This window comes from Triticum aestivum, chromosome 3A (assembly GCF_018294505.1).
Source record: "Triticum aestivum cultivar Chinese Spring chromosome 3A, IWGSC CS RefSeq v2.1, whole genome shotgun sequence".
NCBI lineage: Eukaryota > Viridiplantae > Streptophyta > Magnoliopsida > Poales > Poaceae > Triticum > Triticum aestivum.
The window spans coordinates 25,449,816-25,474,356 of record NC_057800.1 but is presented as its reverse complement, the minus strand read 5'-3'; the positions used below and the strand labels follow the sequence as shown (position 1 = coordinate 25,474,356).

At 44.7% G+C, this 24,541-nt stretch overlaps 1 long non-coding RNA gene across 1 annotated transcript; it reads left to right on the top strand.

The window, feature by feature from the left end:
* The first annotated feature begins 19,539 nt into the window (after positions 1 to 19,539).
* Positions 19,540 to 24,410, top strand: LOC123057675 (uncharacterized). Its single transcript, XR_006426910.1, has 5 exons — positions 19,540 to 20,284; positions 20,372 to 20,495; positions 21,745 to 21,822; positions 23,185 to 23,289; positions 24,136 to 24,410. It is a non-coding gene; the product is annotated as an uncharacterized lncRNA (long non-coding RNA).
* The last annotated feature ends 131 nt before the right edge of the window (positions 24,411 to 24,541 follow it).

Here is a 24,541-nt window from a genome sequence, read left to right as displayed (position 1 = left end):
CATGGAGCCCGAAGATGAAGATCAAAAGGAGCAAAATGATATTGGCCATATCATGTCACTATTTGATTGCATGTGATATTTATCATGTTTATGCATCTTGTTTGCTTAGGACGATGGTAGTAAATAAGATGATCCCTTACAAAATTTCAAGAAGTGTTCTCCCCTAACTGTGCACCGTTGCTACAGTTCGTCGCTTCTAAGCACCACGTGATGATCGGGTGTGATGGATTCTTACATTCACATACAACGGGTGTAAGACAGTTTTACACAGCGAAAACACTTAGGGTTAACTTGACGAGCCTAGCATGTGCAGACATGGCCTCGGAACACGGAGACCGAAAGGTCGAGCATGAGTCGTATGGTAGATACGATCAACATGAAGATGTTCACCGATGATGACTAGTCCGTCTCACGTGATGATCGGACACGGCCTAGTTGACTCGGATCATGTGATCACTTAGATGACCAGAGGGATGTCTATCTAAGTGGGAGTTCATAAGATGAACTTAATTATCCTGAACATAGTCAAAAGACCTTTTGCAAATTATGTCGTAAGCTCGCGCTTTAGTTCCACTGTTTAGATATGTTCCTAGAGAAAATATAGTTGAAAGTTGATAGTAGCGATTATGCGATCAGTAGAAAGCTTATGTCCTTAATGCACCGCTCAGTGTGCTGAACCCCAACGTCGTTTGTCGATGTTGCGAACATCGGACATACACGTTTTGATAACTACGTGATAGTTCAATTAAATGGTTTAAGTAGAGGCACCAAAGACGTTTTCGAAACGTCGCGGAACATATGAGATGTTTCGAGGGCTGAAATTGGGATTTCAGGCTCGTGCCCACGTCAAGAGCTATAAGACCTCCGACGATTTTCTTAGCCTGCAAACTAAGGGAGAAAAGCTCAATCGTTGAGCTTGTGCTCAGATTGTCTGAGCACAACAATCACTTGAATCGAGTGGGAGTTGATCCTCCAGATGAGATAGTGATGTTTCCCCAAAGTCATTGCCACCAAGCTGCTAGAGCTTCGTGATTAACTATAACATATCAGGGATAGATATGATGATCCTTGAAATATTCATGATGTTTGACACCGCGAAAGTATAAATCAAGAAGGAGCATCAATTGTTGATGGTTGGTGAAACCACTAGTTTCAAGAAGGGCAAGGGAACAAAGGGATACTTCATGAAACGGCAATTCAGCTGCTGCTCTAGTGAAGAAACCCAAGGTTGAACCCAAACCCGAGACTAAGTGCTTCTGTAATAAGGGGAACAACCACTGGAGCAGCATTACCCTAGATACTTGGTAGATGAGAAGGCTGGCAAGGTCGATAGAAGTATATTGGATATACATTATGTTAATGTGTACTTTACTAGTACTCCTAGTAGCACCAGGGTATTGGATACCGGTTCGGTTGCTAAGTGTTAGTAACTTGAAATAAAAGCTACGAAATAAACGGAGACTAGCTAAAGGTGAGCTGACGATATATGTTGGAAGTGTTTCCAAGGTTAATATGATCAAGCATCACACGCTCCCTCTACCACCGAGATTGGTGTTTGCGTTGAGCATAGACATGATTGGATTATGTCTATCGCAATACGGTTATTCATTTAAGGAGAATAATGGTTGCTCTATTTTTGAATAATACCTTCAATGGTCTTGCACCTAAAGGAATGGTTTATTGAATCTCGGTCGTAGTGATACACATTTTCATGCCAAAAGATATAAGATAGTAATGATAGTACCACTTACTTGTGGCACTGCCATGTAAGTCATAATGGTATAAAACGCATGAAGAAGCTCCATGTTGATGGATCTTTGGACTCACTCGTTTTTGAAAAGTTTGAGACATGCGAACCATGTCTATTGGTGTATATGCATGAAGAAACTCCATGCAAATGGATCGTTCGGACTCACTTGATTTTGAATCACTTGAGATATGCAAATCATACCACATGGGCAAGATGACTGAAAAGCCTCATTTTCAGTAAGATGGAACAAGATAGCAACTTGTTGGAAGTAACACATTTTGATGTGTGCAGTCGAATGAGTGCTGAGGCATGCAGTGAATATCATTATGTTCTTACTTCACAGATGATTCGAGTAAATGTTGAGTATATTTACTTGATGAAACACAAGTCTGAATTATTGAATGGTTCAAGTAATTTCAGAGTGAAGTAGCAGATCATTGTGACAAGAGGATAAAATGTCTATGATATGATCATAGAGATGAATATCTGAGTTACGAGTTTTGGCACACAATTAAGACATTGTGGAAATTGTTTCGCAATTAATACCGCCTGGAACACCATAATGTGATGGTGTGTCCGAACATCATAGTTGCACCCTATTGGATATGGTGCGTACCATGATGTCTCTTATCGAATTACCACTATCGTTCATGGGTTAGGCATTAGAGACAACCACATTCACTTTAAATAGGGCACCACGTAATTCCGATGAGATGACACCGTATGAATTATGGTTTAGAGAAACCTAAGTTGTCATTTCTTAAAAGTTTGGGGCTGCGACGCTTATATGAAAAAGTTTCAGGTTGATAAGCTCGAACCCAAAGCGGATAAAATGCATCTTCATAGGAAACCCAAAACAGTTGGGTATACCTCCTAATTCAGATCCGAAAGCAATATGGATTGTTTCTAGAATCGGGTCATTTCTCGAGGAAAAATTTCTCTCGAAAGAATTGAGTGGGAGGATGGTGGAGACTTGATGAGGTTATTGAACCGTCTCTTCAACTAGTGTGCGATAGGGCACAGGGAGTTGTTCCTGTGGCACCTACACCAATTGAAGTGGAAGCTTATGATATTGATCATGAAACTTCGGATCAAGTCACTCCCAAACCTCGTAGGATGACAAGGATGCGTACTACTTCAGAGTGGTACGTAATCCTGTCTTGAAGGTCATGTTGCTAGACAACAATGAACCTACGAGCTATGGAGAAGCGATGGTGGGCCCGGATTCTGATAAATGGCTTGAGGCCATAAAATCCGAGAGAGGATCCATGTATGAAAACAAAGTGTAGACTTTGGCAGAACGGCTCGATGGTCGTAAGGCTAATGAGTACAGATGGATTTCAAAAGGAAGATGGACAATGATGGTAAATGTCACCATTAAGAAAGCTCGACTTGTCGTTAAGATGTTTTCCGACAAGTTCAAGGAGTTGACTACGATGAGATTTTCTCACTCGTAGCGATGCTAAGAGTCTGTTGGAATTATATTAGCGATTACTGCATTATTTATGAAATCTTGCAGATAGGATGTCAAAACATTGTTTCCTCGACGATTTTAATGAGGAAAGGTTGTATGTGATACAACCGGAAGGTTTTGTCAATCCTGAAAGATGCTAATAAGTATGCAAAGCTCTAGCAATCCTTCTAAGGACTGGAGTGAGCATCTCGGAGTTGGAATGTATGCTTTGATGATGATCAAAAAAATTTGGGTTTGTACAAAGTTTATGAGAAACTTGTATTTCCAAAGAAGTGAGTGGGAGCACTATAGAATTTCTGATGAGTATATGTTGTTGACATATTGTTGATCAGAAATGACGTAGAATTTCTGGAAAGCATATAGGGTTATTTTGAAAGTGTTTTTCAATGGAAAGCCTGGATTAAGCTACTTGAACATTGAGCATCAAGATCTATAAGGATAGATCAAAATGCTTAATAATACTTTCAAATGAGCACATACCTTGACATGATCTTGAAGGTGTTCAAGATGGACCAGTCAAAGAAGGAGTTCTTGCCTGAGTTGTAAGGTACGAAGTTAAGACTTAAAGCTCGACCACGGCAGAATAGAGAGAAAGGACGAAGGTCGTCCCCTATGCTTAAGACGTAGGCTCTTCAGTATGCTATGCTGTGTACTGCACCTGAAGTGTGCCTTGCCATGAGTCAGTCAAGGGGTACAAGAGTGATCCAAGAATGGCTCACAGGACAGCGGTCAAAGTTATCCTTAGTAACTAGTGGACTAAGGAATTTTCTCGATTATGGAGGTGGTAAAAGAGTTCGTCGTAAAGGTTACGACGATGCAAGCTTGACACCTATCCGGATAGCTCTGAGTAGAGAGATCGGATACATATAATGGAGCAATAATTTAGAATAGCTCCAAGTAGAACAGTTGTTTGGAATAGCTCCAAATAGAGCGTGGTAGCTACATCTAGGAGATGACATAGAGATTTGTAAAGCACACACGGATCTGAAAGGTTCAGACCCGTTGACTAAAACCTCTCTCACAAGCAACATGATCAAACATAAAACTCGTTGAGTGTTAATCACATAGTGATGTGAACTAGACTACTGACTCTAGTAAACTCTTGGGTATTAATCACATGGCGATGTGACCTGTGAGTGTTAATCACATGGCGATGTGAACTAGATTATTGACTCTAGTGCAAGTGGGAGACTGTTGGAAATATGCCCTAGAGGCAATAATAAAAGTATTATTATTATATTTCCTTGTTCATGATAATTGTCTTTTATTCATGCTATAACTGTATTATCCGGAAATCGTAATACACGTGTGAATACATAGACCACAATATGTCCCTAGTGAGCCTCTAGTTGACTAGCTCGTTGTGATCAACAGATAGTCATGGTTTCCTGGCTATGGACATTGGATGTCGTTGATAACGGGATCACATCATTAGGAGAATGATGTGATGGACAAGACCCAATCCTAAGACTAGCACAAAAGATCGTGTAGTTCATTTGCTAGAGCTTTGCCAATGTCAAGTATCTCTTCCTTCGACCATGAGAGCGTGTAACTCCTGGATACCGTAGGAGTGCTTTGGGTGTATCAAACGTCACAACGTAACTGGGTGACTATAAAGGTGCACTACAGGTATCTCCGAAAGTATCTATTGTTTTATGCGGATCGAGACTGGGATTTGTCACTCCGTGTAAACGGAGAGGTATCTCTGGGCCCACTCGGTAGGACATCATCATATGCGCAATGTGACCAAGGAGTTGATCACGGGATGATGTGTTACGGAACGAGTAAAGTGACTTGCCGGTAACGAGATTGAACAAGGTATTGGATACCGACGATCGAATCTCGGGCAAGTAACATACCGATAGACAAAGGGAATTGAATACGGGATTGATTAAGTCCTTGACATCGTGGTTCATCTGATGAGATCATCGTGGAACATGTGGGAGCCATCATGGGTATCCAGATCCCGCTGTTGGTTATTGACCGGAGAACGTCTCGGTCATGTCTACATGTCTCCCGAACCCGTAGGGTCTACACACTTAAGGTTCGATGACGCTAGGGTTATAAAGGAAGTTTGTATGTGGTTACCGAATGTTGTTCGGAGTCCCGGATGAGATCCCGGACGTCACGAGGAGTTCCGGAATGGTCCGGAGGTAAAGATTTATATATGGGAAGTCCTATTTTGGCCACCGGAAAATGTTCGGGATTTTTCGGTATTGTACCGGGAAGGTTCTAGAAGGTTCCGGAATGGGCCCACCTGCATGGGGGGACCCACATGGACGTGGGTAGTGGGGGCAAGGCCCCACACCCCTGGTCAAGGCGCACCAAGATCCCCCCTTAGAAGGAATAAGATCATATCCCGAAGGGATAAGATCAAGATCCCTAAAAAGGGGGGATAACAATCGGTGGGGAAGGAAATAATGAGATTTCTTTCCTCCCACCTTGGCCAACGCCCCAATGGACTTGGAGGGCAAGAAACCAGCCCCTCCACCCCTATATATAGTGGGGAGGCGCATGGGAGCTACACACGAAGTTCTGGCACAGCCCTACCTCTCTCCCTACTCCTCCTCTCCCATGGTGCTTGGCGAAGCCCTGCTGGATTGCCACGCTCCTCCACCACCACCACGCCGTTGTGCTGCTGTTGGATGGAGTCTTCCTCAACCTCTCCCTCTCTCCTTTCTGGATCAAGGCGTGGGAGACGTCACCGGGCTGTACGTGTGTTGAACGCGGAGGTGCCGTCCGTTCGGCACTAGGATCATCGGTGATTTGAATCACGACGAGTACGACTCCATCAACCCCGTTCACTTGAACGCTTCCGCTTAGCGATCTACAAGGGTATGTAGATGCACTCTCTTTCTACTCGTTGCTGGTCTCTCCATAGATAGATCTTGGTGACACGTAGGAAAATTTTGAATTTCTGCTACGTTCCCCAACATTCCTACCACATGAATCTTGATCTCTAGCCTCTCCAAGTTGCTTTCCACTCAAATCTTCTTTCCACAAAATCCAAATCCTATGAGAGAGAGTTGAGTGTTGGGGAGACTATCATTTGAAGCACAAGAGCAAGGAGTTCATTACCTACACACCATTTGTTACTTCTTGGAGAGTTGTGTCTCCTAGATTGGCTAGGTGTCACTTGGGAGCCTCCGACAAGATTGTGGAGTTGAACCAAGGAGTTTGTAAGGGCAAGGAGATCGCCTACTTCGTGAAGATCTACCGCTAGTGAGGCAAGTCCTGTGTGGGCGATGGCCATGGTGGGATAGACAAGGTTGCTTCTTCGTGGACCCTTTATGGGTGGTTGCTTCTTCATGGACCCTTCGTGGGTGGAGCCCTGTGTGGACTCGCGCAACCGTTACCCTTTGTGAGTGGAGCCCTCCATGGACTCTCGCAACCGTTACCCTTTGTGGGATGAAGTCTCCATCAACGTGGATGTAGGATAGCACCACCTATCCGAACCACGGGAAAAACATCTGTGTCTCCAATTGCGTTTGAATTCTCCAAACCCTTCCCTTTACATTCTTGCAAGTTGCATGCTTTACTTTCCGCTGCCAATATACTCTTTTCATGCTTCCTTGAATTGTGTGATGATTGCTTGACTTGTCCTAAAATAGCTAAAATCTGCCAAGAACTAAAATTGGGAAAAGGTTAAGTTTTTATTTGGTCAAGTAGTCTAATCACCCCCTCTAGACATACTTTCGATCCTACAATTCTTGACCGCTATCCAGTGTTCCTTGCCGTGATTACTTTGGTACCTTCCTACCAAACTTACGGCAAGGTTTACATCAGGTCTGGTACACAGCATGGCATACATAATAGAACCTATGGCTGAGGCATAGGGGATGACACTCATCTCTTCTATATCTTCTGCCGTGGTCGGACATTGAGCTGAGCTCAATTTCACACCTTGCAACACAGGCAAGAACCCCTTCTTAGACTGATCCATATTGAACTTCTTCAATATCTTATCAAGGTATGTGCTTTGTGAAAGACCTATGAGGCGTCTTGATCTATCTCTGTAGATCTTGATGCCTAATATATAAGCAGCTTCTCCAAGGTCCTTCATTGAAAAACTCTTATTCAAGTAGGCCTTAATGCTATCCAAAAGTTCTATATCATTTCCCATCAAAAGTATGTCATCTACATACAATATGAGAAATGCTACAGAGCTCCCACTCACTTTCTTGTAAACGCAGGCTTCTCCATAAGTCTGTGTAAACCCAAACGCTTTGATCATCTCATCAAAGCGAATGTTCCAACTCCGAGATGCTTGCACCAGCCCATAAATCGAGCGTTGGAGCTTGCACACCTTGTTAGCATTCTTAGGATCGACAAAACCTTCCGGCTGCATCATATACAATTCTTCCTTAAGGAAACCATTAAGGAATGCCATTTTGACGTCCATTTGCCATATCTCATAATCATAGAATGTGGCAATTGCTAACATGATTCGGACGGACTTTAGCTTCGCTACCGGTGAGAAAGTCTCATCGTAGTCAACCCCTTGAACTTGTCGATAACCCTTAGCGACAAGGTGAGCTTTATAGATGGTCACATTACCATCCGCGTCTGTCTTCTTCTTAAAGATCCATTTATTTTCTATGGCTCGCCGCTCAACGGGCAAGTCAGTCAAAGTCCATACTTCGTTTTCATACATGGATCCTATCTCGGATTTCATGGCTTCTAGCCATTTGTCGGAATCCGGGCCCGCCATCGCTTCTTCATAGTTCGAAGGTTCACCGTTGTCTAACAACATGATTTCCAAGACAGGGTTGCCGTACCACTCTGGTGCAGAACGTGTCCTTGTGGACCTTCGAATTTCAGTAGGAGCTTGATCAGAAGTATCTTGATCATCATCATTAACTTCCTCTCTAGTTGGTGCAGGCACCTCAGGAACATTTTCTTGAGTTGCGCCATTTTCCGGTTCAAGAGGTAATACTTCATCAAGTTCTACTTTCCTCCCACTTACTTCTTTCGAGAGAAACTCCTTCTCTAGAAAGGATCCATTCTTGGCAAAAAAGATCTTGCCTTCGGATCTGAGTTAGAAGGTATACCCAATAGTTTCTTTAGGGTATCCTATGAAGACGCATTTTTCCGACTTGGGTTCGAGCTTTTCAGGTTGAAGTTTCTTGACATAAGCATCGCATCCCCAAACTTTTAGAAACGACAGCTTAGGTTTCTTCCCAAACCATAATTCATACGGTGTCGTCTCAATGGATTTCGACGGAGCCCTATTTAAAGTGAATGCGGCAGTCTCTAAAGCATAGCCCCAAAAAGATAGCGGTAAATCGGTAAGAGACATCATAGATCGCACCATATCTAATAGAGTGCGATTACGACGTTCGGACACACCATTACGCTGAGGTGTTCCAGGCGGCGTGAGTTGTGAAACTATTCCACATTTTCTTAAGTGTGTGCTAAACTCGTGACTCAAGTATTCTCCTCCATGATCTGATCGCAGGAACTTGATTTTCCTGTCACGTTGATTCTCAACCTCACGCTGAAATTCCTTGAACTTTTCAAAGGTCTCAGACTTGTGTTTCATTAAGTAGACATACCCATATCTACTCAAGTCATCAGTGAGGGTGAGAACATAACGATAGCCACCGCGAGCCTCAACACTCATTGGAACGCACACATCAGTATGTATGATTTCCAATTAGTTGTTTGTTCGCTCCATTGTTCCTAAGAACGGAGTCTTGTTCATTTTACCCATGACGCATGGTTCGCACGTGTCAAATGATTCGTAATCAAGAGACTCTAAAAGTCCATCAGCATGGAGCTTCTTCATGCGTTTGACACCTATGTGACCAAGGCGGCAATGCCTCAAGTATGTGGGACTATCATTATCAATCTTACATCTTTTGGTACTCACACTATGAACATGTGTAGCATTACGCTCGAGATTCATTAAGAATAAACCATTCACCATCGGAGCATGACCATAAAACATATCTCTCATATAAATTGAACAACCATTATTCTCGGATTTAAATGAGTAGCCATCTCGAATTAAACGAGATCCTGATACAATGTTCATGCTCAAAGATGGCACTAAATAACAATTATTAAGGTTTAAAACTAATCCCGAAGGTAAATGTAGAGGTAGCGTGCCGACGGCGATCACATTGACCTTGGAACCATTCCCGACGTGCATCGTCACCTCGTCCTTCGCCAGTCTCCGCTTATTCCGCAGCTCCTGTTTTGAGTTACAAATGTGAGCAACCGCACCGGTATCAAATACCCAGGAGCTACTACGAGTACTGGTAAGGTACACATCAATTACATGTATATCACATATACCTTTCGTTTTGCCGGCCTTCATGTCCGCTAAGTATTTGGGGCAGTTCCGCTTCGAGTGACCACTTTCCTTGCAATAAAAGCACTCAGTCTCGGGCTTGGGTCCATTCTTTGGCTTGTTCCCGGTAGCTTGCTTGCCGGGCGCGGCAACTCCCTTGCCGTCCTTCTTGAAAGCTTTCTTTCCCTTGCCCTTCTTGAACTTAGTGGTTTTATTCACCATCAACACTTGATGTTCCTTTTTGACTTCTACCTCTGCTGATTTCAGCATTGCAAATACTTCAGGAATGGTCTTTTCCATCCCCTGCATATTGAAGTTCATCACAAAGCTCTTGTAGCTCGGTGGAAGCGACTGAAGGATTCTGTCAATGACCGCGTCTTCCGGGAGATTAACTCCCAGCTGAGTCAAGCGGTTATGCAACCCAGACATAGTGAGTATGTGCTCACTGACAAAACTGTTTTCCTCCATCTTACAGCTGAAGAACTTGTCAGAGACTTGATATCTCTCGACCCGGGCATGACCTTGGAAAACCATTTTCAGCTCTTCGAACATCTCATATGCTCCGTGTCTCTCAAAACACTTTTGGAGCCCCGGCTCTAAGCTGTAAAGCATGCCGCACTGAACGAGGGAGTAGTCATCGGTACGTGCCTGCCAAGCGTTCATAACGTCTTGTTCTGCAGGGAGAACAGGTGCATCACCTAGCAGTGCTTGTAGGACATAATCTTTCTTGACAGCTATGAGGATGATCCTCAGGTTCCGGACCTAGTCCGTGTAGTTGCTGCCATCGTCTTTCAGCTTGGTTTTCTCTAGGAACGCGTTGAAGTTGAGGACTACGTTGGCCATTTGATCTACAAGACATATTGTAAAAAAATTTAGACTAAGTTCATGATAATTAAGTTCATCTAATCAAATTATTCAATGAACTCCCACTTAGATAGACATCCCTCCAGTAATCTAAGTATAACATGATCCGAGTTAACTAGGCCGTGTCCGATCATCACGTGAGACGGACTAGTCAACATCGGTGAACATCTTCATGTTGATCGCATCTTCTATACGACTCATGCTCGACCTTTCGGTCTTCTGTGTTCCGAGGCCATGTCTGTACATGCTAGGCTCGTCAAGTCAACCTAAGTGTTTGCATGTGTAAATCTGTCTTACACCCGTTGTATGTGAACGTTAGAATCTAACACCCGATCATCACGTGGTGCTTCGAAACAACGAACTGTCGCAACGGTGCACAGTTAGGGGGAACACTTTCTTGAAATTATTATGAGGGATCATCTTATTTACTACCGTCGTTCTAAGTAAACAAGATGCAGAAACATGATAAACATCACATGCAATCAAACAATAATAGTGACATGATATGGCCAATATCACATAGCTCCTTTGATCTCCATCTTGGGGCTCCATGATTATCTTGTCACCGGCATGACACCATGATCTCCATCATCATGATCTCCATCATCGTGTCTCCATGAAGTTGCTCGCCAACTATTACTTCTACTACTACGGCTAACGTGTTTAGCAATAAAGTAAAGTAATTTACATGGCGTTTCTCAACGACACGCAGGTCATACAAAAAAATAAAGACAACTCCTATGGCTCCTGCCGGTTGTCATACTCATCGACATGCAAGTCGTGATTCTTATTACAATAGCATGAAGATCTCATACATCACATATATATCATTCATCATTCATCACAACTTTGGCCATATCACATCACAGAACACTTGCTGCAAAAACAAGTTAGACGTCCTCTAATTGTTGTTGCAAGTTTTACGTGGCTGCAAAAGGGTTCTAACAAGAATGTTTTCTTACCTACGTGAAAGCCACAACGTGATTTGTCAACTTCTATTTACCCTTCATAAGGACCCTTTTCATCGAATCCGCTCCAACTAAAGTGGGAGAGACAGACACCCGCCAGCCACCTTATGCAACTTATGCATGTTAGTCGGTGGAACCGGTCTCACGTAAGCGTACGTGTAAGGTTGGTCCGGGCCGCTTCATCCCACAATACCGCTGAAGCAAGATAAGACTAGTAGCGGCAAGAAAGTTGACAACATCAATGCCCACAACAAATTGTGTTCTACTCGTGCAAGAGAACTACACATAGACCTAGCTCATGATGCCACTGTTGGGGAACGTTGCAGAAAACAAAAATTTTCCTAAGGTTTCACCAAGATCCATCTAGGATTTCATCTAGCAACGAGTGATCGGATTGCATCTACATACCTTTGTAGATCACGCGCGGAAGCGTTCAAAGAACGGGGATGAGGAAGGCGTACTCGACATGATCCAAATCACCGGAGATCCTAGCGCCGAACGGACGGCACCTCCGCGTTCAACACACGTACGGTCAGTGTAACGTCTCCTTCTTCTTGATCCAGCAAGGGGGAAGGAGAGGTTGAGGAAGATGGCTCCAGCAGCAGCACGACGGCCTGGTGGTGGTGGAGCTGCAGTACTCTGGCAGGGCTTCGCCAAGCACTATGGAGGAGGATGTGTTGGAGAGGGAGATGGAGGCACCAAAGGCGTGGTGTGAGAGGCCCGCCTTCCCCCACTATATATAGGGAGCCTAGGGGGGGCGCCGGCCCTAGGAGATGCAATCTCCTAGGGGGCGGCAGCCAAGGGAGGAATCCCTCCTCCCCAAGGCACCTAGGAGGTGCCTTCCCCCTTTAGGACTCTTCCTTTCTTGATCTCTTGGCGCATGGGCCTCTTGGGGCTGGTGCCCTTGGCCCATATAGGCCAAGGCGCACACCCCTACAGCCCATGTGGCCCCCCGGGGCAGGTGCCCCACCCGGTGGACCCCCGGGACCCTTCCGGTGGTCCCGGTACAATACCGGTGACCCCGAAACTTGTCCCGACGGCCGAAATAGCACTTTCTATATATAATTCTTTACCTCCGGACCATTCCGGAACTCCTCGTGACGTCCGGGATCTCATTCGGGACTCCAAACAACATTCGGGTTACTGCATATACATATCCCTACAACCCTAGCGTCACCGAACCTTAAGTGTGTAGACCCTACGGGTTCGGGAGACATGTAGACATGACCGAGATCGCTCTCCGGTCAATAACCAACACCGGGGTCTGGATACCCATGTTGGCTCCCACATGCTCCTCGATGATCTCATCGGATGAACCACGATGTCGAGGATTCAAGCAACCCCGTATACAATTCCCTTCGTCAATCGGTATGTTACTTGCCCGAGATTCGATCGTTGGTATCCCAATACTTCATTCAATCTCGTTACCGGCAAGTCACTTTACTCGTACCGTAATGCATGATCCCGTGACCAGACACTTGGTCACTTTGAGCTCATTATGATGATGCATTACCGAGTGGGCCCAGTGATACCTCTCCGTCACACGGGGTGACAAATCCCAGTCTTGATCCGTGTCAACCCAACAGACACTTTCGGAGATACCCATAGTGTACCTTTATAGTCACCCAGTTACGTTGTGACGTTTGGTACACCCAAAGCAGTCCTACGGTATCCGGGAGTTACACGATCTCATGGTCTAAGGAAAAGATACTTGACATTGGAAAACTCTAGCAAACGAACTATACGATCTTGTGCTATGTTTAGGATTGGGTCTTGTCCATCACATCATTCTCCTAATGATGTGATCTCGTTATCAATGACATCCAATGTCCATAGTCAGGAAAGCATGACTATCTGTTGATCAACGAGCTAGTCACCTAGAGGCTTACTAGGGACATGTTGGTGTCTATTATTCACACATGTATTATGATTTCCGGATAAGGAAATATAATAATAATGCTTTTATTATTGCCTCTAGGGCATATTTCCAACACGAGCTACTTCAGCCGGAGCATGTCTTGACGGCTCCTGCCAGCTATCCCGTGGATGCTATCACGGAGTCTCAAAATTGCCACCTTATGACGCAATGGATTAATATGAAGGTCAAGGCGGCTGTTGGCTCTGTTTTTCCTACTGAACCCGGCGCAACTTTTCACTGTCGGCCGATTCCAGAAGGATATGCTAGGGTGATGGTGGATGAAATAACGGAGAGATTTGAGGACCTCCAGCTTGACCACCCTACCGGTGAAGGGGAGACTCGGCTGGGTTCTGCTCTGAAGACTCCATGCCTATGGCGGAAGGAGCTCATCAACCTTCCGAACTGGACGCCTCCGCCGCCTCCTCCTCCTCCGGCGAGTCAGGGCACTCCGCCTCCTCCACCGCCTCCTCCTCCGGCGAGTGACCATCAGTGCACTCGACCGGCTCCTTCTCCGGCGCGTGGCGACACTCCGCCTCCTTCTCCGTCTGCGCCGGCGCGCCCGAGCAGCCAGCCTCCTCCTTCTCCGCCTCGTCAGCAAGGGCGGAAGAGACCTGCCGCCGCTCCGACTGCTCCGGCGCATCATAGTCCTTCTCCTACGCCTCGTAAGCAAGTAAAGAAGACAACCGCTCTGTCTGCTCTGCCGGCGTCTAGCAGTACAGCCAGAGGCGGAAGGACATACAGATTCGGTCCTTCTCTGAAGACTCCAGAGAAGTTACCATACGAGAGGACCCCGGAGGAGAACGCCGAGATCACGCGAGAAGAAGTGAGGAACTTCTTTGAAGGGGCGAAAGCAAAGAAACATCCACCTCCAAAGGAGAAGGTAGATCCGGTGAAAGCGAAGCGCACTCTGGCTGCCCTGACAAAACCACCCAAGTCTCCGCCGAAAGGAAACTATGAGTGCATTATTAGAAAGGAATTTGCCGAAGCAGAGCGGTCGGGAAGTACTGTCAATGATCAAAGGCTGAAAGAACGACGAGCTGGGAAACAAATTGAACAGCTCGGTGAATAAGCGAAGCAATCGTGCCCCCCGCTCAAGGTGCCTAGCGACATCGTCGCTAATGATCCGAGGATGGTGTCCGGTTATAGCAATCTTGGAGATTACCTGCCCGACGATGTACATTATGATTTCATCGAGGTGCAGATACAAAGATACGAGTACGGGAAGCCTCTCGTCAAAGATGAAAGATTTCTATCAACGATGATGCGAAGATTGCATGATTGGTACTTGAAAATCTGCAGAGAGTCTGGGGGGAGGAGTACTTTGTATGTGAGAGTTAAAAAGGAGCTTGACCTCGTTGGAATTGATCTGTTGCCTGTTCTATTTGAGGAGTTCTTTCAGTTTTTCAATCAATTGGCCCTCGATAAAGCAACGGTCACCTGCTACTGTCTGTAAGTAGTACTACTTCTGTCATTAAGTCTCTCTATATATCTCTATATAGCTCAGCTCTTTCATTGTATGTATTTATAATTATCCTCACTATATTATGCAGATTGAAGATCGTCGAATTGAAGAAACGACAAATCGATGATATTGGGTTCATTAACAGAAATATCATAGATGCAACTCAGGTTAAATTTCATGTCGTAGATACCGAGGCCAACTTGCTACGTTCGTCGGTAATAAATGAAAACAAAGATATAATACTCTTTCCTTACAACTTCAAGTGAGTGTTACTGTTTTGTGCGTATTCGGTTTCCCTTATATATTAGTCAAGGTTATAGTAATGTAATTGATGAGTTATGCATGCGTGTGCAGTTTCCACCATATTCTCCTAGAGATTAAGCTTGAGCAGAGACTAGTAACCGTCTTAAACTCAAGACGAAAAGATCCCCAGGACTATGCGGACATGACTCAAATGCTCGAGAAGTAAGTTAAATCGATCATTATCCACCATATCAGCAACTTTGTTCATTTCCTGATATATCAAGTAATTGTTTTCTTTGTCCGGCAGGGTTTGGAAAAAATTCACCAAAAAAGCTCCGGGACTACCGAAGAAGCTGCAATTTAGACACCCGAAAGTAAGTACTATAGTAGCATGTTTCGCGCATCTCCTATTGATTCAAGCGCTAGTTTCATCAATACCATTTGGCATTCTTGCTTATCAGTTTGATTGACCTCTATTTCTTGTAAAGTGGTTGTGGCAGGAATAAGGGAATGATTTCTGTGGATACTACGTTTGCGAGTCCATCCGCAACACGACCTCTGAGCGGGGCTACTCTGACGAACAATATGAAGTGCGTAAATAACAACATTCACAATTTTATTTTATTACCATCATTTGTGTTTAGTTTCATTCATTCATATATATATATATATATGTACTAACCCCCTTCTTCAAATTAGATGTTTCGGAAGCGGGATGAACACCTAGCACCAGCTCGCATGCGAGCAATTCAAGAGGAATTGGCGGCATTCTTTCTTGACCACGTGATTGCTGAAGACGGAGAATACTATGTTGACCATGAGTCCGTATGTTAGGAGATTATATTTGTAAGAGATAATTATTGTATATATGTAGCCGGTAGTGTCGGATAGATATACGAGAACTTGTTGTTCGACCAATCTCTCGGAGAAGGAGAGGTGGTCGATATCACTTCTCTCTGTATGCATATATATTCATGACGATCTTCTGTTTCCTTCGTTTGCTTACTAGCTAGCTAGTGTGTCTAGTCCTCTCTATACGTATGTATAGTACGTAGCATCGACCAAGCACGGACATAAGAGAGGACACTTCTCTCTATTAATTATAGCTAGCTAACACAATATATGAAACACCTAAATAACCCCCCCCCAAAACCCCAACCCCCCCCCCTCTTTCAAAAAAAACAAAAACCCCAGCCACAGAAATGCTGACGCGTGGATGCCTATTGGTCCCGGTTGGTGCCACCAACCGGGACCAAAGGCCCTCCTGCCTGGGCTCCGCACACAGGCCACGTGGAGGCCCATCTAAAGGGACAGAGCATTAGTACCGACCCTTTAGTCCCGGTTCAGGAACCGGGACAAAAGGCCCTTACGAACTGGGACAACAAGCCCTTTTTCTACTAGTGTGGGTCTCATGGCCGCTCCGTCAAATAACCTCCGGATCTGTCCGGTTGCGTGCTCTTCCACTTCTCTTGCTGGGAGTTGGAGAAGATATCCATGCCTGCAGGTCCTTTAGCTAGGTTTTCCTTTCCAATAATCTTTCACTGCTGTCTTCGACCTGCTCGTTGGCCTAGGCTTCTTCTTTCATCTGCTACTTGTGCCCGTGAGCCAAGATGGGTCATTAGTGTCTGCCGCAGGCCATTGGCGGTGTCGTCGCCTTGCTGCTGGTAGCAGCCGGAGCGTCGGCTTCTCGTGGACAGGCCTCCTCCAGTTAATGGAAATGACTTGGACCTTGGAAGCCTTTCTGAAGCTTTGGTGCAACTCCTGTGCAGCGGCGAGTGGTGTGCGTGTCCCTTATGGACCAATTTGTAATCTATCTTTTCTACATGGTTGCTTATGAAATTTGAACTGTTTTATTCCTGCAATGTACTCTCTTCGTTTTATTTATTCCCGCATATTAACTTTAACTTTATAAAGTTTGACCAAGTGTATAGAAAGCAATGCGAGCTTTTACAATAAAAGAGCTATATGATATGAAAATATATTCATTGATTAATCTAATGGTCTTGATTTGGCGGTGCATATGTTAATATGTTCTCCTACAACCATGGTGAAAGTTTATAAAGTTTCACTTTTGGACAAAGCTAATGTTCGGAATATGTAGAAACGGAGGAAGGCCTCTTTTTGGAAGGCTGAAGGTTGCAAAAAAAATAGGGAGGTCTATGGATGAATGCGCCTTCCACTGACCATTGTTGTCCAAGCATCTCTGGCTCACGACAGCCAACACGCCATTGCAATAAGATCCGTGTTGCAATTGTGTAATGACCCTTGTTGCAGAAGCATCGCCATGTATGATGTAGTGAAGAGGTAAGGCTAGTGGTTGGTGTGGTGGGGCATGTGGCACCCGAATCATCACACGGTAGTTTCCCAGCCGCAGGATCGCGTGTAATCGAACAGTGCTGCCTGCAACTGATGGTCAGTCATTTATCAGCCGGTTTAAGGGAAGGGTTTCATAGGTCGTTTGGTAGTGCTACCGACAACCGACGCTGGGCGATTATCAGCCGGTTTAAGGGAAGGGTTTCATCACTAGTAGAAAAGGGGGGAACGGTCCAGGCCGGGGCAGCCCATTAGTCCCGGTTCAGTCTAGAACCGGGACTCGTGGGGGCATTGGACCCGGTTCGTGAGCCCAGGGGGCCGGCCGGGCCACGTGGGCCATTGGTCCCGATTCGTCTAGACCTTTTCGTCCCGGTTGGTGGTATGAACCGGGACCAATGGCCTCGCTCCTGGCCCATCACCATTGGTCCCGGTTGGTCCTCTCGTAGTCCTTCTCCTCCACCTCGTAAGCAAGTAAAGAAGACAGCCGCTCCGTCTGCTCTGCCGGCGTCTAGCAGTACAACCAGAGGCGGTAGGACATATATATTCGGTCCTTCTCTGAAGACTCCAGAGAAGTTACCATACGAGAGGACCCCGGAGGAGAACGCCGAGATCGCGCGAGAAGAAGTCAGGTACTTCTTTGAAGGGGTGAAAGCAAAGAAACACCCACCTTCGGAGGAGAAGGTAGATCCGGTGAAAGCGAAGCGCACTCTGGCTGCTCTGACAAAACCACCCAAGTCTCCGCCGAAAGGAAACTATGAGCGCATTATTGGAAAGGAATTTGCCGAAGTGGAGCGGTCGGGAAGTACTGTCAGTGATCAAAGGCTGAAAGAACGACGAGCTGGGAAACAAATTTCCCAGCTCGGCGAACAAGCGAAGCAATCGTGCCCCCCGCTCAAGGTGCCCAGCGACATCGTCGCTAATGATCCGAGGATGGTGCCCGGTTATAGCAATCTTGGAGATTACCTGCCTGACGATGTACATTATGATTTCATGGAGGTGCAGATACAAAGATACGAGTACGGGAAGCCTCTCGTCAAAGATGAAAGATCTCTATCAACGATGATGCGAAGATTGCATGATTGGTACTTGAAAATCTGCAGAGAGTCTGGGGGAGGAGTACTTTGTATGTGAGAGTTAAAAAGGAGCATGACCTCGTTGGAATTGAACTGTTGCATGTTCCATTTGAGGAGTTCTTTCAGTTTTTCAAACGGTCACCTGCTACTGTCTGTAAGTAGTACTACTTCTGTCATTAAGTCTCTCTATATATCTCTATATAGCTCAGCTCTTTCATTGCATGTATTTATAATTATCCTCACTATATTATGCAGATTGAAGATCGTCAAATTGAAGAAACGACAAATCGGTGATATTGGGTTCATTAACAGAAATATCATAGATGCAACTCAGGTTAAATTTCATGCCGCAGATACCGAGGCCAACTTGCTACGTTCGTTGGTAATAAATGAAAACAAAGATATAATACTCTTTCCTTACAACTTCAAGTGAGTGTTACTGTCTTGTGCGTATTCGGTTTTCCTTATATATTAGTCAAGGTTATAGTAATGTAATTGATGAGTTATGCATGCGTGTGCAGTTTCCACTATATTCTCCTAGAGATTAAGCTTGAGAAGAGACTAGTAACTGTCTTAGACTCAAGACGAAAAGATCCCCAGGACTATGCGGACATGACTCAAATGCTCGAGAAGTAAGTTAAATCGATCATTATCCACCATATCAGCAACTTTGTTCATTTCCTGATATATCAAGTAATTGTTTTCTTTGTCTGGCAGGGTTTGGAAAAAATTCACCAAAAAAGCTTCGGGACTCCCGAAAAAGCTGCAATTTAGACACCCGAAAGTAAGTACTATAGTAGCATGTTCTGCGCATCTCCTATTGATTCAAGCGCTAGTTTCATCAATACCATTTGGCATTCTTGCTTATCAGTTTGATTGACCTCTATTTCTTATAAAGTGGTTGTGGCAGGAACAAGGGAACGATTTCTGTGAATACTACGTTTGCGAGTCCATCCGCCACACGACCTGTGAGCGGGGCTACTCTGACGAATAATATGAAGTGCGTAAATAACAACATTCACAATTTTATTTTATTACCATCATTTGTGTTGAGTTTCATTCATATATATATATAGGGCTGGACTATTCTGTTACAGGTAACAGAATATTATTCTGTTACCCCCTCCCCTTATAGGCGCGATGCACACAGCACCGCAGGATCATCCCCGACCCCAACGCGCCTTCTTCCGCCGGAGGCTAGCGTTGTGGGCGAGCCAGCGACGGCGGAAGCCGGAGCGAGGGAGCCTGCGGCGCCGTGATTGGCCGGTGACGGATCCCCTCGTCCCCAACACTCACCCCTCGACCACCAGATCACACTCCCTGAGCTCGCGGCCGCCCCGTCTCCTCCCCAGCATGCCGCCACCCGGCCTTCTCCCGGAGCTCGCGGCCGCCCAGCCTCCTCCCCAGCGTGCCGCCGCCCATCCTCCTCCCCGAGCTCGCCGCTGCCCCGCCTCCTCCCCAGCACGCCGCCGCCCAGCCTCCTCCTCGAGCTCGCCGCCGCCCGGCCTCCTTCCCCGACGTTGACCACCTCCCTCCTCCTTCCCTGGCGCCGGTCGCCTCCCTCCACCATGCGCCACCCCCTCCTTCCCCAGCGCCGGCCACCTACCTAAATCATGCAGATCCACGCCATCCCCGCACTCCTCCTTCATCCTACTGGCAGATCTCGTGCGCCATGCTCTGGCAGCTGGTGAGGCTTCCCCGCCACCACTCTGCCCCCTACCCGATGGGGCAACACACCGCGCATACAGGAAGTTCATCGCCGCCACCTCGGGCCGTTCAATGTCGACATCGTGGATGCGCCCCGCTCCAACGACATGGCTTGGACTTCAGCGGCAAACAATGGAGACTGCAGGGGGAGTCGCGGGGTCGAGGACGTCCAGTTCGACAGTCCAACTGCTTGCTCGGCCGCCGGTCAATCAAGGAGGTGAGTGGAGGCCACCTCCATGCGCTTCCATGGATGATGCTGCCTAGTACATCCCCCTCTCTGATTGATCTTGCATGATTTCTGTAGCTTGTCATTCCCTACCGTGCAACCATCAAGCGTGTGCTAATTGTGACTGAGGTTGCACTGCCCACGGCAGGTCTCGGCGTTTGAAACAATTAGCAGCAATACAGACAGCATTTTCACACTACAGGTAAAATGACATTGCCTCTGTGAGACAATTATCATGCAAACGGTTAGCAAAGAAGATTAATAGTTTATTTATGTGTTTATTCTGCTTGTCAGCATAATTTACTAGGCAGAAATTATCATGCAAACGGTTTTGACTTGGTAAGCTTGTCAGCATAATTTACTAGGCAGAAATATATGCAACTTGTACATTTCTTTCCTGCCAATAAGTACTTAGGTCCACATAGTTTGAGCACCGAATGTCAGAAAAATGGTGCCTTTTCAGTTACTGTACATTACTTGCATTTGAGCACTCACTATTGTCAGAATGTCAAAGCTAGTGTAATCCTTGTTGAGTTGCTGCTCTTCTGAATTTTGGTTCCCACACCCAAGTTTGGAGGTTCAGATATTTCTTTTCAACATGTAAGTCTAGTAAGAGGAGCCGCGAGGTCGAGGACCTCCCTGTCGGCAGTCTAACTGCTAGCTCCGCCGCCGGTCGCTTAAGGAGCTAAGTACAGGCCACCCCATGCTCTACCATGTATCCTGCTGTCTTGTGCCTCACTGACTCTCCCCCTCTGATCGATCTGGCATCGTTTATGTACCTTTCATTCCCTATTATGCAAGTATCGAGCGACTTCAGTTCTGAACCCTTTTTTCTGAGCTTACTGTTCTATTTATGTTACCTTATCATCCCATCAGCCTTATGATTTGGACTAAATTTCAGCCATGATTTAGACTTTCTTTTTGCAATAAATAGTTCACTATCTCAGTACAACTAGTTGACCATCTCGGTTCAACTATTATTGGGTGTGCCAAAACTAGATGCTTGACTGCCTTATTATTATCACTAGTGCTTTGTTGAGAGTATTGTTGGTGGTGCATGCACCGGACGATAGTTGGTAGCTACGGCTGATGCCCATTTTTTATCTATTGTTTGTTGTAGCCTGAAGGCCTGCTTCTTGCTTAGCTACTGGTTGTGCGTGCACATTGGTGCGCTGCTGCTGCAGGGTGATGTGAGTGAGATAGAGAGAGATAGCAAATGAAATGATCTTCCACATGTACTAACTCATGACACTGAAGAACGCTCAACTATGTTTCATCTCTGAACTTCAACGCATTTGTTCTTGGAACTAAAATTCCTAGAGCTTCAGTCCAACTTTTGGTGATTATTGTACTTATTGTTCAAAAACCAATGGTGAATTTTTTTTGAATGCAGCAATGGCATGCTCCCAGCCCGCCGAGGCTGAATCATTCGACACTACTTCTCTGTGCAGTGTGGCTCGATGTGCAGCCCGCCGGCTCCGTCGTGTACATCCAGACAAGACGCTATGGTGTAGAATTTAATGCATGAAGTAAGCCCATCAATTCGGTTTCATTTTCTGAATTTCTTTTGAACTTGTTTTCACTTAACTTTTACATGTATCTAGTTACGATAGTACTGACCAGATCAAGCTACTTCATTTTTTATCAAATTCTAGAACTTTTACATATCTGTACTGCTGCTGCTCCATACTCATATTTGCTATTTCTTCTTATGTGGGCACTAAACTTCTAATACTATTCATGATCCAGCTTCTAGTTTTTGCTCTATTATGTGCTTCACTTGTAGAAAAAAGGATGGGTTATATAAATAGGACAAAGATGTTTGCTTGCTTTCCAGAAATGAAATGATTGGACATGTATCCACGATGTAAATAAAGCTCTTCTCTTGTGTTGTTTGAAAATAAAATCACACCAGTACGTGGTGGAAGTTTGTATCAGTCCAGAGAAAAACGAAACAAAGTTCAGAAAGAAAAATCATGAGTTCACCTTCCATAAAGTTTGTAAGTACAGAGATATCACCTTGATGTAGTATGTAAATATGTATTGCAAATTTGCAATTGAGGAATGGGTGTGTGTGTTGTAGTCTCTTCCTACAGAGTCGATATGTGTTTTTGTAGTGCTGGTAGTTGTAGTCTCCCACGGTCTCTGCCGTCATCAAGGGTGCATGTGTGCCATCCTCAGTCCAACCCCATGGCATCAGGGTGGTCGAGTTCGTCACGATCAGTAGTCCATGGCTGTCGAGTTTCCCAAGAGGCTTCCTGGAGGTTCAAAACCTTTCAGTTCATCTTTGAAAGTTTTTTAGTTCATCTTATCAAAAGCAAAAAGAAAACAAAGTGTGTTTAGTTTCATCAAAGAACAAACCGCCACAAGTACTTAATTTCAAATCATTTTATTTTTTTTAAATTCAATCAGCTCTACTACATACGCTATTCAAGTTCAGAGCTAACGACATCATCAGTTCGGACATGAAACCAAATTTCAAATTAAAACCCCAAAAAGGTTAACTTCTATAAGTCCATGTTCCCATACCGAGATCGTTCAAAAAATCTTATCATATAAGTCCACTATTTCATTTTGCGAGTTCAGAAAGAAAAATTGATGTTGTTTTTGCCATTTTCAAAATTGCTCTTAAACAAAAAGTTCAATATTAAACGTTATGTGCCTATCCTTACATTAGCTAGTCTTCACCATGTCCAGATAGTGCCTAGGAGAAGTGAAGAGAAGGTTTATATTTATGTTTATGATAGTTGAAAGATTAGGTGTAAAAAATATTTTCTTGTAGGCTACTGAATGTTTCAATTCGTTATGTGTGAATTTTGTTGTAGCAAAATATTTTCTCTTCCTCTCTAAATCTCCTTCCTGTCACTAATTTATTTTCTCTCTGAATGCAGCACGAGGGAGGCTGGAGCGACTGCAGACCGGTGACAAGAACCACTCTTCAGTTCTGCTATTCGTGTATTGGAAGTACATATCCTCTATCCAGGCAGGAGGTAGAGGTAATTTCTCCCCTAATGCATGTGTCATGCGTGCCTTTTTTTGGCCACACAAAGTCACTAACTGTCCTCGTTAGTAACTGCAAGTTGAACCACTATGAAGTGGCATTTGTAGAAATATTGTGTTGCTACTTTTCTTAGTTGTAATCCTGTGAACCATTTAATTAAACGGATTGCCACTCCCTTTCCTATATAAAGGATATGATTGATGTGATGCAGTTATTCCTTCATTTCCATTACTAGCAAGTAAACAATTACTAGTTCATACTGATGCATAACTTTATGCATATGGCAATTAAAAAAGAAACCATTTGGAGAACAACAGGCCACGGCCGTCAGCTCCTATTTCCACTATAGTGGTTGGGTTGCCGTTTTCCTCATCCTTCCCGGTGCGCGACAAACCAGCCCACATGTTGCTGCCGTTCGCACCCCAAAATAGTTTTGTTCCTGAAAATGCACTTATTTGGAGTATGCCAATATATAGAATTTTTGAATTTCGCTCTTGAGTAACAGTTCAACATGTATTACGCCATCAATTCATAATGGAAAGGCAGCAAAAACAGTTCAATACTTGTGTGTTAAAAACGTAACAGTATAGAGAAACTTTCGTAGTGGTTCAATGGAATAAATCACATCAGTTCTGACTTGGATCCATTCTTGCCTATAATGCATTGAAAAGTCAATTTTTTTGCCTTCGCTAAAGCTTGAGAAGAATGTATCTCATTTATAATACGCTTTGCCATTTGGTCGATGATATTTATTGCTTCCTTCATCACTGATCTTGGGGACGAGATTCATTTGTGCATTTCTATATTCGTTGTGTAAATCTGTTGATTTTTAATGTTTTAGGGATTTCGGGAGAGTGGAGACCTGGAAGAGCACTTTCAGGCGTTATTGGCCATGACAATAAATGACCAAAAAGAGCACTTTCAATAGTATGATTTTGTGCTCCTATTTGTTATTATGTCAATGAGAAACCAATACTTCTTTTCTTAAGGTTTCGTGTTTTAGTTGGTGAGGGAGAAACAAATTTTCCTATTCAAGTGGAAGCCCCTAGTATATGATGGATGTGGGAGTTATTTTTACATTCACTGTTCGGTGCTTCTCTTTATGTAATGCTTTATGTTTTCAAGTGCTCGATGAAAATTTATGTTCCTAGTAGTTCATATATTATTGCCTGAGGAGTTCATGTGTTACTGCCAGTAATGAAAAAAATGGGCAGTAAATTGATGAAAAAATATCATCGAGTTCAAAA